The sequence below is a fragment of the Lepisosteus platostomus genome, chromosome 2, assembly GCF_059453375.1.
Source record: "Lepisosteus platostomus isolate fLepPlt1 chromosome 2, fLepPlt1.hap1, whole genome shotgun sequence".
Lineage (NCBI taxonomy): Eukaryota > Metazoa > Chordata > Actinopteri > Semionotiformes > Lepisosteidae > Lepisosteus > Lepisosteus platostomus.
The window spans coordinates 51,446,913-51,459,141 of record NC_142612.1 but is presented as its reverse complement, the minus strand read 5'-3'; the positions used below and the strand labels follow the sequence as shown (position 1 = coordinate 51,459,141).

At 36.7% G+C, this 12,229-nt stretch overlaps 1 long non-coding RNA gene across 1 annotated transcript in view; it reads left to right on the top strand.

The window, feature by feature from the left end:
- Positions 1–1,074: 1,074 nt before the first annotated feature.
- LOC148676438 (uncharacterized) overlaps positions 1,075–12,229 on the top strand; it is a 28,028-nt gene continuing 16,873 nt past the window's right edge. The window contains exons 1-2 of the long non-coding RNA XR_015926765.1: positions 1,075–1,139; positions 4,397–4,464. This is a non-coding gene — a long non-coding RNA (uncharacterized LOC148676438). The remainder of the gene's footprint in view (positions 1,140–4,396; positions 4,465–12,229) is intronic.

Genomic DNA, 12,229 nt, shown 5'->3' with positions numbered 1-12,229 from the left:
CTGAAAAGTAAACGTAAAAATACAAAACAATCCCATGATTAACCTGCATGGTGAGCTTCAATTTCCAAATCCAAAGATTTAGAATTAAAAACAAAAATTAATAGGGTCATATTCACTAAGTTATAAACCTTTTAGCAGTAATTCAACAAACTGAATAAATATATGATCTAATAAAATTAATTCCTTTATTTTAATGAAATATAAAAGATAGAATGAAAAAAGGTTTATACATTACACATCTTTTGCATGGAATAATAAATATGAATATGTTTGCATTTGCTTCATTAGAGTCCATTAACAGCTAAGAGCATTATCCTAACAATATTAATTGTCCAGTAAGCAGACATACTATAGCTCTGTATTACCATGGAGACTTCATGTACACACAGGTAGCTTTTGAAAATGGAACTCTCCTGTTTCTGAACAGAAAATTCTATTTTTGATTATTTTTAGATTTTTTGCCAGGACAGAACAAAGGGATTTCCTAACAAGAAACTGAAACAGATTTTGAAACAGTGCTTTATTATAGCCATGGTAAAGACTAATATTCTAAGTCTAATTAATAGTGAAATCTACTGAACTTAATATATTTTGTTCTTCAGTTAGTTTAAGGATGTAGATATAACATAAATCGAGATTATATAATGGTTTAAATAGTTATTTAAGCTTTTGAATACTGTGAAATAAAATGAAGATCCATGGTACACATAATGTGTCCTGTCAGATTTATATATATGGAAACAATATTTTATATAATGTTAGTTATTAATAAGTACTTTTTAAATAAGGATCAAAGTCAATCACCAGGAGTGTTGTGCAGCAGCCTCTGTTTGTCTCAGTCCAGACAGGAGATGATGTGACTCTGCAGTGTATAATACACACTGAGAACTGTGCAGGAGAACACAATGTTTATTGGTTCAGACATGGCTCAGGAGAATCCCTACTAGGAATAATTTACACCCATGGAAACCAAAGTGCTCAATGTGAGAGGAGCTCTGTGGCTGGGTTTTCTACACAGAGCTGTGTCTATAACCTCCCCAAGAGAAACTTCAGCCTCTCTGATGCTGGGACTTACTACTGTGCTGTGGCCACATGTGGGGAGATCCTGTTTGAAAATGGGACACTGCTGGAGATAACAGGTAGCAATACTTTATTAAGGATTTTGACTCCATTAAATTAAGTTGTAAGTGTTAAGCTTGATTTTATAATATGGCTGCCTTAAAGAAGCTTGAGCTATAAGTTATGGAAATAAGTAATTGTTTCAGTTAATATTATCTTGTCATTTAAAAAAAAAAATTAAAAGCTGATGTAAAAATAAAATAGAAAGTTACTTGTTATTTTCTAAAAAGATTTCTTAATACAATTAATATACTGTAAGTTAGATTTTACTCCAAAAAATATATTTTGGGTTGAGCTGCCTAATACAATAATACTATAACCACACTCATAAAATATGGCATTGTCACATAGATGTGCATCACTAGAAATTAAGAAGTATATTAAGTATAAAGGAATAGTTTGAAATTAAACTTTAGCAACCTTAAAAGCTAGGGCAATAATAATTATGTAAATTGTGGAATTCCAATGGTTCCAAATTTGTTGTTCTTAAGCAGGGATGTGACATGCAGATATCTAATTAATATAATGTTTTAATGACTTATATGATCAATTAGCAGAATTCCTATCCAGAGCCAGCCCTCCTTCACTGGTGCTGGTGATGTCAGTCCTGCGTTCAGCGTTAGGTTTTCTCCTAGCAGCTCTCGCCTGCACAATGCCCTCCAGACAGCTATGTGACAAGTGTTTAATCTTGAGCTCACTACGTCTACAGGAATTAAGACATTTACACATCCAGTAACTGGAAATGTGCTTTTTCTAGCTTCTCTTCCTAAACATATTGTAGACTGAGGTGAAGTTTCAATTGGGCACATTTATGTTTATTTGAAACATTAGAAGATAAGAAGGTCAGAATATCTACCTGTTGTTTTGTAGCCAACACTCACTAATTGAGCTAAATCTGTAGCTAAGTCTCACTAATTTGATTGCTAATAGTTAAATGATCCAAAGATCTTGTCAAGCTGTTTGTTGAAAGGTTGAAAGAAAAAAAGGTCTGGGCCCCAACAACAAAGTTAGATTGCCCCGCAGGACACTATACAGTATGTAAAGATTTCCCCCCCTCCATATAATGTGAAAGACCACATGGTGATGTGTGTTTCACAAAACACTTGTAGCTGCAAGGCTTATTAAAGTACAGGAATTAAGGTTTCTGCTCCCTTGCCAGTTCCTCTCTCCTTTATCTCAGTGGTGCCTGATACAGAGAGGCCATTCCATTTGGTTTACAATTAAGGTGTTTTTCTTGCTGATAGAGTGTCCTGATAAGGAACAACTCCCAATTCCTGAGATTCTCCAGCAACCTTAACAAATGGAATCCCTGGCGCCTTAAAGTCTGAGATTCCAAGGGAGAGTCTGATTCAAAGTCTGTTTACAACTTTAAGGTCAGAGTGCATGGTTTCTCATCATCAGCCAATCAGGAACTGGTAGGGCAGGTTAACCCCACGTGGGTCTCTGATGCCCACGAAACTTTCAACTAATGAATGACCTGCATTTCCTCCAGGTAAAACAGGCAACACAGAGTGCCTGTAGAACAGTTCCCAAGAGCAGGATATTCTCGCAGTGCGCCTCCTGGACATTTACCTCAGGGCTCCTCATGAACATCCTTAGACTCAGCCCGGACCACCACGTAATGGCCAGTGTGTCCGAGTGCAGGACTTCCTTTGTTCTAAGAGTTGAGAACGGAGGTTGCCAGCGCGTAACCAAAGGATCCACCCGAGGTTAGAGCAAGCCTCATGAACAGGTCGGAACTGTGGACAGCTAAATCAGTATTCAGGACTAGCACTTCATCAGGAACGAACTGCTCTTCTTCCTGACCTGCTGGGACCCGCAGTCACTTTTCTCCTGTGCACAAACTTTGCTAGTTTCAGCCAACACTAACTAGCTGGTCTTCAAAGAGCATCAGCAGCGCATCGCAGGAATTTCTCTCCAGCCGCACCGAGCACTGCCTGGCACAGAGCCAGAGAGCACCGATTGGACAGCAATATGCTTGCCACTGTTTCTTTGTGCCTGCAGGAGATCTGAATCCCCAGAGATTGGATGAGTATTCAACATTCTGCATTACAGCTCGAGAATTCAATTGTTATCTCAACCAGTTGATATCAATTTAATTCCTAAGAGTGATGTACTTGCTTATCTAGTGTAGAAGTTGTAACCAAGTTCATTTACGAAACGGTCTAAATGAATTATATACAGAACGTATGTCCCTCTTGGTATTTGTAATTCTTCGTAACTTAATATATACCTGTTGTATTCTGCTAACCCTCACGATAAGATCTGTTATGTTTACATGCACATTTTATGTATTAATAAATGTATTTTCGTGTATTGGTACCCGTGTGTGTGTGTTGTTTGAGTTATCCTGCAAGTTTGGATTTTAATAGCCATCAGAAGAATCATTTTGTGACTTACTGCAACAATTAAAAATTGTCCCAGTAAATACACAAACCCCTACATTTACTGGTGCCTCATGAGAGGATGCTACACAATGAAAAGGAATATTTAGACCTTAGGTTGTCATGTAGTATCTCAAAGATCAAGAGTTGTCCACAATGAATTAGTTTTCACTGCAATTTAAAGTAATTGAGTGAACAAAAAAGGCTTAATAAAGATATTAAGCGTAGCTCATTTTGAGAGGTCAACTGTGTAGACTGGAGTTGCTCACTTTTCATGAAGCAGAACAAGAATTCTGTCACATCCCGCACTCGCCCTCGCAAACCCCATTACAATCCCAAACCCACTGTTTCACGCTTTCATTCCTAACTGAACCCATCACATTCTCACAGGCACCAGATTCCACAGATTCTCACTCCTGAACCCATTATCCAACCACGTTTCTCTCCCTTCAGTATTTAAAGTTCCCTCACACACCAAACCCTACTAACTATTGTAAAGCCTCTTAGAGTTTTCTAGTGCACATTATTTTCTTGTTGACTTTCTCGGTTTTTGGATTTGACTTTTCCCTTTTGATCTCGCATTTTGGATGATGATTTTGGATTGTTTGCCTCTGCATCCCGCAGAGCTCACGGCTACGCACAGGATCCTCGGAGAACTACCTGCCGGATCTCTGACAGGTTCTATATAGATCTTCAATATTCCCAGCTTTTCTTCTGACTTCTATTCACATAAAATTCACATAAAATGTCTTTATAATTAACATCTTCTCATCAAAACATCACACATTCTGTGTATGGAAGAGAGATGATGATTTTAACCATTAATCTCTCATTTAAAATGTCATGTCATAACAGGAAGAACAAAGGATAATTGTATCTTTTTCTCTCCCCAGGGCTTGCTCAGGTGGCAACCGAGCAAAGTCTTTCCGAAAGCACAACTGCAGAATTCACTAGTCGTCAGGTAAAAAACAGGCATTTTTTGGTGTAAGCAGATGTTATTATTCATGCATTAAAAGAAAAAAAATCTTTAATTTGGGCGGCACAGTGGTTGGCATTGAGGCCTTGCAATGCTGGGGACTTGGGTTCAGTTCCTGAGGTGCTACTGTATGTGCGTGGAAAAACTGATCCTGATATGAGTGTGTGAGTGTGTGTGTGTATGCCGTGTGATGGAGTGGTATCCCATCCTTGGTGTATCCTACCTTGTGCCTGTTATAGTTTATCAATGTATATCTTTCCTATTTATTGATGTTGATGTTGAGAAAACATTCCTTTATAAGTTATATATATATACTGTATTTCATATCAGATGTACCATTAGAACAGATTATTATTTAAGTACTAAAGCATAAATGTCTGAAAGATACTTCAGCCATTTATATTTTCAATATGGAAAACAATATCAACAGAAAACTTGCCTTTTGAAGAACCCTGAAGTGGGCAATGTAACTTACACAGCTTTGGATTGAAATCAACTTAAAGCTAAACACATGAAGAGGAGGAGAGCCTGGGAGGAGCATCCGGTATACAGTGAAGTTAAATTTGAGCGTAGGGAAATCACAAAATCCTGACTGTTAATTACAGAACTGTGTTTTTAATGTGTCAGATTGTGCCTTTATTATAGCACATTGTATCTGATTATGTAACTTTCTGCCATTTTCTGTACAGCCTGTGTGCTTTATTGCACTAGGAACTAGAACATGTACTATGGGTACAAAACATGATTGCTCTGGTTATTGCAGGTGTCTTCTCTCTTGTGAGCTGTGTGTCTGACTTTAAAAAAATCTAATAGCCCTGAGGTAAAGTAATGACCTTGAGGATATAGCCCATCATAGCATCATGAGTGCTACAGAAATGTCTTGATAGTTTTGTAAATTTGTAAGTCATTTCATATCTTAGGTTTAGAATGTGTAATAGGCTTTACTCCGATAACACAATTACTCCGACATTTGAAACACAATTTAAAGAATAAAGAATTAAAGAACACAAAGGAGTGACCTTGACAAACAATGACCACTAGGCTGGATACACCCTGGACAGGATGCCAGTCTATCACAGGATACACATGGATACAGAGAGGCACACACTTACACCAGGGCCAGTTTACCAGTATGTTTTCGGACTGTGGATAGAAACCAGAGCACCCAGAGGTACCCTGCACAAACAAAGGAGATCATTCAAATACAAATTAAAAAAAACAGATAGCACCCCTGGAACTGAACCCAGGGCACAAGTGCAACAAAGAACCAATCCTAACTACTGTGCCATCAAGGAACTATTTTTAACATAGTCGTTTGGTAAAAAATATAATACTCTCATCGTAATCAGAAATATGTGTAGTAATATATAAGATAAATTGTTTTGTTTTTTTGAATGGGTAGAATGTTATTGAATTTCAACATTTAGTGGTGTCAGGTGTTCAGTCTGCACAGGTATACAATGTTCTTCTTGTCCTTTCTCTCAATTAGTCTTAAGTATTTTATTGCCTTACTCTCTAATGTTAATTAATTTATCAATACTTTTCAGCTCATTCCAGTAAAGACTCCAACCCTGTTACATAGTAGGGTGGACTGGAGCAATTGGGCTAAGGTATGCAGTGGGGATCCAACAGAACCCAACAGGTGGAGCCCTGACCATAGTTCCATGTCACTCCTCAGCTATATACATATGTTTACCAGGTCACATTACTTTGTCTGCTGCGGAGTCTACATAACAGATTAATGTCATACTGACAAACATTTATTTAAAACCAAGATCAGGCAACATTATACGGTATAGATAACTTTGTCAAGAATCAGTTAAAGCTTAATTGTTTTTTTGTCTGTCATTGATTTCTTATCTTTCAAAAAGTTCAGAATAAAATAGTTGTACTGCATAATCAAATACTATTTATTAATAAAATGCCAATGTATTTTGCTTTTTTTCTCTTCACTGATCTCCTGCTATTAACAATAAAGCAAAAAGACACAAAATATGTACATAAACATATAAACATAAAAGAGTTGTTTGGTTTCAATCATTCTACAAAGCAAAGAACAGTAACTATATTCAATACATGATAAATACTTTGTGCTGTACATTTCACCTGTTGTAAGAGGATTAAACTCTTAAATCAATATGACTTAAAATATGACTTAAAATAAAATGGAAAAAAAATGAAAGATATTCACTCTAAAGTGCCAGTCAGGTCAGAAGACTTCAATTCTGAAAAAATATCTAAACGGAAGTTGCAGACTTGTGTGGAGCAGAAGGGTTCTTCCTAAAAGGTTGATTGACTGATTGTCTGTGCAATGTGAATTGCTTGCTCAATTGACTTCTTCTTCATAGTATTTTATCAATCAGCCAGAACCACTAAAAATGTGTTTTTGTTTAAATAATGGATAAATCCAATCATTGAGTGTTGGAATATTTATAGCTTGGGATATCTAGTTAAATTAAATATGAAATTAAGGGTAATGTAATTAAATTTGTCCTTCAGTTTCCTCTTACTTTCTCATACAGCCCGCAAATGTTCAATTAAAATGGAATAGTATTAAGGTTGAAATTAGGTCCTATTAAATGAATTGAAAGGAATGTTTAAGTTATGTGCAAAGTTTCTAGATGAAATGTATTCATGTCTTTACTTCTGTTTTCTAAATTTTAGATTCACCAAAACTTATATACAGCTTGGTACATGTCTTCAGTAGTTTTCAGAGCAAAAGGTATACAATGTCTATTTAAAATCAGCCTTAGGAAGTTGCTCCAGAGTTCCTATATTAGACTGTCCCTTTGAGGCAGAAATTAAACAGAAGTTAATGGAAAGGATCCATAATGAAAGAGTTTCCCGAACACACGTACAGCCTACCAGAGACATGTTGACAGGTTACTGCTTTAACTGTTTTGTAGACAATTACTGTCACGACCTCAAGCCAGCGGAGATCATCTTACAAAAGAACTAACCAGTACCAGCTGCTGGTTAATAATAACATGCGCCGCCACACGTGTTAATCAATCAGCACATGCTCTACCGTGTGGCAGAGCAGCACTATTTAAATCATCCTAACCCGCTTCCCGCTGCTCAGTATTGAGTCTACTCGTTGAGAGCTCTACCTGGCGTTTTCTGTACCTTGTATTATTCTGGATTCTGGACTTGCCTTTTGCCTTTTGCCTTTCAACTTTAGACCTCGGACCTCACCTCTCATCTCAGATTGTTTGCCACCAGTGTACTTCCCGGATTTCGACCCACCTTACTCCTTTTGACCACGAACATGCCATACATATTGGTTTGTTCGCCTGCCTTGTCATCTACCTACCTGTGCGTCTGCACAGGATCTGTATACCTTTTCATTGAGGATTCCTGACAATTACAGTGATACCAAATGCTACCATAACTCTTGCCAGAACCAGAACACTCACACAGACAGCAAAATGGTATTCAGTCACGTTTCCTGTGTCTTCAACAGCACTTCTTTCTGTAGAGTTGCAATGATAACTGTTCCCTCTATAAAAAATAATCTACTGACAGTAATTTGATCTTCACATACTCTACATATCATAATTCTTTCCTACTATAATGTCTCTCACTACACTAAATATAACTAACTCTTTGAGTTTAATTTCAAAACAAGGATGTGTATTATATGCAAATGAAAACTTTTAATAACAAATTGGACATGTGCTTCACACTTTACTAAAAATGTCTGAACAGTTAAGAAAAAAGCATCAGAAAGGAACATACTCCCACAGAGTTTCAACTGAGAAATACATTTTAAAAAAGCTAAATAAAATTAATGAAAATGTTTAAAGAGTCAATTTGAGGAAGAAGTAAAATGTACATCTATTTCAAAATAGATTGTACATTTACCTTTAGGTTGGATGAAAGTTCCATTCACAAAAGTCACAATTTTGAACCTTACTATTCCATAGTAGTGGCTACTGTATACCACTGAATGTTGGAAATTGTGAAATGCGTGGAATTATTTTATCTTCTTGCTATTGAAAAACATCTTATTCTGGGTGTGAATAAGGGAACCAGGGTCTGGGCAGTCTGCAGGAATCGTGAGAACAGGGTCCCGGCAGGACATGGGAATCAGGAGAACAGGGTTAGGGCAGGTAGCAAGTCTGGAGCAAGTGTGAGCAGGCTGCCGTAATCTGGGGCAGGGTTTGAGCATACTGGCATATAGACTACGATCAGACAGTTATTTTCTGAGAGACGGGACCAGGAGAAAATACATTTGGAACAAGGGAAAAATAAATGAAGATGGTAAAACAGAATGGGAGTGAAAAGGCAATGACGGAGCCCCATTGAAGCGAGGTTTTGGGTTTGAATAGAGAGAGGTTAATTACAGGAAAAAATGCAGATCACCTGGAAGAATCTGAATTTCTGAATGAACCCTGGAAAACCATGATTCCTCATTTCCCAGGGCAACTGCTATGCGAGAGAAGCCATGCAGAATGCGATCTTAACAATTTTATTACATTTACTGTTTTTAAATACAGATTAAAATGTGATTGAAATACATTAATCTTATAAACTTGCTCAGATCATGTTTAGGCCTAATGTTCTGTCACAAAAAATTATAATAATGTAAAAAATACTTTATTTAGTTAAAAAATTTAGTAGTAAGAAAAATCTTATCATTTTTGATTTTGATAATTTGTTCATTTCTTTTTCTGTAAATGAAGTCTTGCAAAATCTTCAGGATTTTAATCACATATCTTTATACATGACATTAGTGCATAGTGTCTGAGTCCTTTGATGGGCTAATTACAAAACACATGTTTAAAGCTATTTATATTCAAGCCAATACATTTTTATCTATTGTAAACATCATGCTCAGTGGTTTCACAGTGAGTTTTTCATGACATTTTGTTTGTCCAAAAATAACGTGAACACCGGGAAAGGGTATAGCACAGAGTGGCTCACAAATCTATGGAGCCAATTCAACTTTTTCCTACAGCCTTTTTCCCCGTGTCCATGTGTTCAAAATAACCGTACCGTAGCCCAGCTATAGTAAGCGTGACTGACAAATTCTTGTTTAAACCTGAATATAGTTTATTTTCACAAAAAAAATTGGTATGATTTTTAGTATTTCATTTTTACATGAAATATTTTTGGGGTAATGGCAGTAAAAATATGATAAGTAGTTTGGTTTGTGGTTTTCTTTTACAAAACTGTTAAAACAAAGTTTTACCAAATTAGATAGTCATTGTTCATGTTCATATATTCTCACAAGTTGAAGCACTAAGCTTCAATTAATGATTCTTAATGAGCACTATGATCTTTGCTTGGAATAAGTATAACTTATTAATTACTAAGTTATTGTATTATTTACATGTGTGCAGTTTCTTTTTGCTAACAGTGTCTGTTATTGTTCACTGAAGTAAAACAATAATATTCAACCATAATTTCTCCCCTTTTTTCCTGAGAAGTTTAGCCTTTATTAGCTTTATTAACCAAAACAATATCTTACTCTAGATCTTGTTTATTCCTGTGCTGCTCAAAAACAGTGCACTTTCTTAAGAGAATAAACTCTTTAACTACAGGTACTCAAAATAAGGTGCCACCATTGTAATTGCGGACTGCAGAATCAGTTTACTACACAAACCATTGAGGGTAGACAGTATAAGCCAAGTATTCACCTTTTACTGTTAATGTAAAAAAGGACTTTGTAAGTGATAGCATTGACAAAATAATGTTTTTTTTTTCTAAAAAGCATTGCGAAGAGTTTGCGAAGTGCAAAGGGATACCATTCTGGGTTGTACCACTGGCCAGATTAGTAGACTGTTAAGAATTCAATTCTTTGCACAAAAACCTCTAATGAGAAGTAAATGGTTGACAGAAAATGAAGTCTCCAGACTTTGTTCCTAAGATTCCTTCCCAATCTTAATGACACAATTGGTTCCATTTAAAAATAATCAAAGAGAGGTACAAGAAGACATAAAAGGTGATTGTTTTAGGAAGTAAAAGATGTAACCAAAACGTATATGTTTTACTCTAAATTCTAGAGTTTGCACATCAATTAGATCAGGATTTTAGATCAGGAAATAATCTAATTATACTTTGTTATGCTAGAAGCATCTATACTATACTGCTGTATATAACAATATAGGGTAAAAATTATAATGTTACCCAGTTTTAAATTCTGTTCTTATGGGAAATATACCTGCAATAGAATTTGGCACACACAGGGTTCAACTACATATGTGTGTATTTTATAATTTAATTGTTCAATTTCAGTTATACATGCAGCAGACAAATGGATCTTCTGCTTTAGATAAAGCCTTTTAGCTTTGTCCACTAGTTGAAAAAAAACATTACACTAAATACACTATTTTTGATAATAAACACCATATATTATTAATACAAAATGTTAAACTTTACTATTTTCTCTCTTCTCTTCTTATATACATTGGGTGTTGGTCACTTGTGATTAGTCAGTAGTAACATACACTATTGCTGTTGGCCAGGAATTGATGTCATCTGATGAAACCAAACCTTCATCAGGCATTTCAACTTTTATCCATAACGTTCTTCTGCTGGCAGGTCACTGCCCATCTTCTCCTGGCCTCCATCTTAACTCCTCTCTCCTGTTCCAAAGCCAGCATGAGGTTCTCTCCACTGCCTCACCCAATTTTCAGACTGCTGGCTTTCTGTCCCTCCCGGTCAGCTGAATTAACTAAGATGTTAAAACCCAGTTTACTCATACAGGGTATGTAATATTTGTGTGCGTCAGGACTGAAACTGCATGTTGATTGGTGGAGGGCAGAGCGGGAATAACAGTTGTTCAGGGTAACAGGCATGGTGGATGTAGGAGTTAACGGGCTCAGAGTTACGAGTTAAAATAAAGAGTTTGTTCGAGTGGCACATTGTCATCCTGGGTTGTTAATTTCTCCATTATATTGTGTGTAAGAAACAAGTAGGGGTAGGGGTGATAATAAGAAATAATTTTACAGCTGAGACTTAATTCTATGTGCTTTGATACATTCAGTATTTGTAGTATTACACAATCTTCATTAGCTCACAGTATGTGTGTTCTCTTCAGTTCATAAATACCAGGGTTAGGCTGCAGAAACACACTTGTTTCTCAGAGGTACCTCTGGCATACCTTGAAAAAACTAAAGTTAACCAGCAATGCAGGATAAGATGGAGGAGTACTGTAAATCTCAGGGCATTGATGGGATATCACCTCACATATACCTGAATTTTCTGCCTCCATTAGGTCCTCTTCAGCTTGACATGATACTGTACATATGGGCATTAAGGAAGGTTCTGTTACACCTCGCCCAACACTTAACAAGTGTTAAGCCTCGCCCAATGAGGACCCAACACTCTCTGCATTCCACTGCAGTTTCAATTAATTAATCAGACACACCCCCTCCTCCTTGCTATTTTAACCTGCCTCAAGTTCATCTCCCTGCCCAATATTGGGTTTAAACTTGTCTCTCTTCTCTTCTTCCCCCCCTCCTCTGGTTCCCCACGAGTCTGTCTTAGCCCTCTTACTACTGGACGCTGGACTCTACCTCTCTGACCCTAGCCAGGCCACAATCTCCGTCTCTGAATTGCTTTCTGCTCAGGGTCCTCAGCTATTAACTTTTGTAAAAGGTTCTTTTTGAATGCATGCCAAAACTACCTTTAGTTCTCTATTATTGAAAACCAAAAACAAAGATCTCACACTTTGTGAGAGATATCGGCTCATCTCACTGACCTTGGGTGCCAAGCTCCATGCTAAATTGCTATCATGCTGACT